The sequence below is a fragment of the Gavialis gangeticus genome, unplaced genomic scaffold (genome assembly GCF_001723915.1).
Source record: "Gavialis gangeticus isolate Ggan-Ray unplaced genomic scaffold, GavGan_comp1, whole genome shotgun sequence".
Taxonomy (NCBI): Eukaryota; Metazoa; Chordata; order Crocodylia; family Gavialidae; genus Gavialis; species Gavialis gangeticus.
The window spans coordinates 60,622,158-60,627,013 of NW_017729033.1; the positions used below are offsets into that span (position 1 = coordinate 60,622,158).

General features: G+C 45.1%; 1 pseudogene; it reads right to left on the reverse strand.

The window, feature by feature from the left end:
* Nucleotides 1-444: 444 nt before the first annotated feature.
* On the reverse strand, nt 445-4,564 carry LOC109303644 (annotated as a pseudogene).
* Nucleotides 4,565-4,856: the final 292 nt, after the last annotated feature.

Consider the following 4,856-nt stretch of genomic DNA (forward strand, 5'->3'; position numbering starts at 1 on the left):
GAGGTAAAATAACTCTTATGTGATCAGTGTGGTGGAAGCCCACAGTCAGCTCCTGTGTGGATCTGTGCTCCTTGTTCGTTGTCTGCGACGTGTTTCTGTAGTTGCCATCCCCATTATGATAGTGCCCTGTGCATGTGTGTACTGTCTGCTGGTGGTGAGTATCAAAATTGTCTTGTAAAAGTAGTAGAAATGGGTTTGCGGGTCAGCTCAGTCAAGGTCTTGTAACCTGTCTAATATGTTTCAAGTTCAGCAACAACACTCTGGACACTCCTGTGTTGAACTAACAGTTATTTATTATTATAACTCTCTGGAATCATATCCAGGGTGAATCTTACCAATTACATGGGTATATGTATGCAGATCTTATACCTGCTGTGACTTGACCCAGCCCGGTCCTGTGGAGGGAGAGGAACCAAAGCTATCTTTTGCTGCTCAAGGCAGAGAACATGGAGTCCCAGTGCTGCAAAACTGCCGCAAAGTAAAGTGAACCCTGCAGTACTGCACATGAAGGCTTTGGCCTTAAAGGGACAGTACAAGGAAAACAATAAGACACAACCCCCTTCCCCGCTAGACAGAATAGTCAGCCAACCATTTGGGAGGACTCCACTTCCACTGTAGTCTTCCCACAGAACTGGACTCAGTGAGGGGTTCAGAAGATGATGGCCCTGTCAGCCTATTTGGAGACTCAGCAGCGACGCTTCCTTCTGACGGTGATGGCAAAGGGTTTGGAAACAGGTAGGCACTTCTCCAATGAATCCATGTCTGTTGGTGGTGGATTGGTGCTTGTAGATTGCTCAGGTGTAGGGTTATCAGTAGGAGAACGCCCACGCAGCTGGTCCACATGACGTCTCCAAACTTGTCCATCATCAGTCTGGACTGTATATGACATGGGTCCTATGGCACTTACAATTTTAGATTGAACCCACTGTGGGCCTGTCCCATAGTTCCGAGCAAACACAGTCTCTTGTGGAATGAAAAGACATAAGGTACCAGATACCAATGCAGATTCCAACTCCTTTTCTTTCTGAAGCTGCATGTCTTTTACAAGGTCTGGGTTAACATGGTCAAGGCATGTCTTGAGAAGATGACCCATAAGAAGCTCTGATGGGCTGGACCCGGTTGTAGGGCAAGGAATTACATGTTGAGCAAACAGAAATCTGGCCAGTCTGGTAGGCCAGTCTCCTACAACAATCTTTTTCAGTGCATCTTTTGTAGTCTGCACCATTCGCTCAGTTTGCCCATTGGCCTGTGGCTTGCAAGGTGCAATGGTAACTGTTTGAATGAGGTTGCGGCTGGCAAAATCTTGGAACTGCTGAGGTGAATGCACTGCCATTATCAGAAACGATAGTGTCAGGCACTCAATGGGTTGCAAACAGCTAATGGAAAGGTGTTTTAGTGGCAGTTGATGTAAGAGTTGAGACAGTAATCACTTCAAGCCATTTTGAGTAAAAGTCAACAACAATTAAGAAATTTGTATCTTGAAAAGGGCCAGCAAAATCAATGTGGATGCATGACCAGGGTTCCTTTGTCATTTCCCAAGGGAATCCTGGTGCCTTCAGTGGATTATGACGGGTTGCTTGACAAATGCTGCACTCCCTCATAACCCTTTCTATGTCATGGTCCGTACCTGACCACCATACATAACTTCTAGCCAGTGCTTTCATCCTCACAATGCCTGAGCATGCTGCATGCAGCATTGTCGGTATGATTAGGTATCCTGCTTCTGGAATTATGATACGATTTCCCCACAAGAGGGAACCCTTGTGTGCAGACAGCTCATGCTGACATGATGAAAATGGCCTGAATTCCTCAGCCAACCTGTCCGCGGGCCAGCCCCTCCACACCCAGTTGAGGACATGGGCAAGGATAGGGTCTTTTGCAGTCATCCTTGCTATCTGATCAGCTTGAAGAGGGGCTTCTGGCATGGATTCCAGCATGAGGACTTCCACTGGTGGAGGAGTAGTGCAATCAGGTATTTGTAGCGGTAGGCGGCTCAATGCATCAGTATTTGCAATCGTTTTCCCAGGTTTGTACATGAGTGTATAGCCATATGCATTTAGCATGATGCTCCAGCATTGTATATGAGGAGACAAAATAGGGGGAGTTAGTTTGTCCGTAGTAAAAATTAGAAGAGGGGGTTTGTGGTCCGTTCAGATTTTGAATTTGCGGCCATAAATGTAATTGTGAATTTTTTAACTCCTGCAATGACTGCCAGTGCTTCTTTATTAATCTGTGCATAATTGCTCTCGGTTGAAGTCATTGTTCTTGAGTAAAAAGCAACAGGTTTGTCCATGCTATCAAGCAATGTGTGACTGAGGGCAGCGCCAACACCGAACAGCGAGGCATCACAAGTAATGGGCAGTGGCTTCTGCTCATCATAGTGAAGAAGGGCAGAGACTGATGTCAGCAACTTCTTGACACCCTGGAAGGCTTCATTGTGCTGGCAAGTCCACTTCCACTGAGCTCCTTTATCCAGTAAGTGATGAAGAGGCTCTGCTATAGTGGCTTTGTCTTTCAAGATGTGATAAAAGTTGACAGGTCCTAAGAATGGTTGAAGATTCTGTCTGCATTTTGGTATAGGGACATCATGTATTGCTTTTACCTTGTCTTCAACTGGGTGAATGCCAGAAGCATCAATCTGATATCCCAGAAATTTGATACTGGAAACTCCCAGTTGACATTGCTCTCTTTTTATTCTGATACCTGCTTTATCGAACCTCTCTAAAACGTCTCTGAGTCTCTCAGTAAGTTTCTCTCTTGACAGCCCCATGATCAACACATCGTCAAAGTATGGAACAACCCTGGGAATTCCTGCTAGCATTTTCTCCATGAACTGCTGGAAAATTCCTGGTGCCACAGAAATTCTAATCTGGAGGCACTTGACATGGAACACTCCCCTGTGTGTAATTATTGTTTGGGCCTCAGCAGTCTTGTCATCCACTATCAATTGCTGATAGGCTTGAACGAGGTCAAGTTTGGCAAAAACCTTCCCTCCTGCAAGGACAGTAACTGGTTAATGGCAGGCACTGGGTGCAGGTCCTACTTAAGTGCTTTATTAACAGTGCACTTGTAATCCCCGCAAATGCGAACGCTGCCGTTAAGTTTTAAAACAGGAACAATTGGTGCAGCCCAGCTTGTATGTACGATTGGCTCAAGGACCCCTTGTGTGATAAGCTGATCTAATTCTGCATCAATTTTTGGCCACAGTGCAAAAGGTACATTCCAAGCCTTCATAAAGATAGGCGCTATTGCAGGATCCATTTGGAACGTCACAGGTGGACCAGAGTAAGTTCCTAATTCCTTGGAGAATATCTGGAGAAACTCTCTTGCAAGCCTTTCCAGACTTTCTGTGCAAAGACTGTGTATGCCTTGAATACTGATTCCCAATGGTGAAAACCAATTTCTCCCCAAAACTTTTGTGGGAACCCTTAGTGACAATGAGGGATAGACGCTGTCTAACAGATCCATACTGGACACTGACACTGCAACTACCCAAAGTTTCCACAATCTGTCCATTGTAGTCATGCAGGCAACACGCAGGTTTCACTAATTTGGGAAGAGGGTGCTGAAACAAGTGGAAGAATGTGTTTTCATCTACGAGGTATAATCTCGAACCCAAGTCCATTTCCATTTTGCACTTCTTTCCATTTATTGCTACAGTTCCAATCATCTCAGAACCTTGAGTTTCAACAACACCAACATTTTGAATCAAATATGGTTTTTGTACCTCACGTTCTGGAGAGGACTCTAATCTGTGAGTGGATTGGGGGTGAATACATTTGCCATGGTCTTTTTGTCTCCCGGAACTGGCCTTTGAGTGGCAAACCCTCTCTCTGTGGCCCTTCTTCTTGCAGGCATGACACTCCACATTCCTAAACCTGCACTCCTTTCATCTATGTTGGCCACCACAACTCAAACATGTCTGTGGATTAAATGGCTTACATGGTGCTGTTGGTGAGGGTATAATTTGCTGAATTTGCTGGTAATGATCTGATTCTTGATCTTTTTGGAGTAAGTGGACATTGCTGGAGAACACCTGGTGAATTTCTCTCACGTTATGGGATGCTGTTTCAGGTGCCAAGGCTTTTTCTTGTTCAGTACCCAAGGTCAAATTTGGTTCATAGAGCAGGAGACATTGGATTGTTTCATCTTGAACTCCACAGATAAGACAGTCATGAAGTAGGCCATCCAAAAGATCCCCAAACTCAAAAAATTTGGCAAGGCGATGGAGCTCATCGACGTAATCTGCTATGCCTTCATTGGCCTTTTGGTTCCGTTCAACAAAATGAAATCTCTGCAGGGTAACAGGTGGCCTTGGGCAATAATGTGCCTTTAGCAGGGCAATTAGTTCAGCATAAGACTTAGTATTTGGTAAGGCAGGTGCTGTGAGAGAACAAACAACGGCAAATGTTTTGGCACCACAGACTGTCAGGAGGATTGCACACTTCTGTTCTGGGTTTTCCACTTTGTTGGGTTCCAGGTAATAGGATAGCCTTTCCGCATAAGAGTCCCAAGGTGCCGGCTGGCTCACATCAAATTCTTCTGTGTGACCCAATATGGCCATTTTAACTAACATCAGCCGTATTAGAGAGAAAAGAAGAAGAAAACTTCCCTCTGATGACAAACACAGCCTGGTCTTAGAATGTCGTCCCACAATCCAGAGGTGTCTTCTCAGCAAAGCATCCCATCCTGGTTGCCAGATAATATGTTGTGAGTTCAGCAACAACACTCTGGACACTCCTGTGTTGAACTAACATTTATTATAACACTCTGGAATCCTATCCCGGGTGCGTCTTCCCAATTGCATCAGTAGATATATGCAGATCTTATACCTGCTCTGCCTCTGACTTGACCCA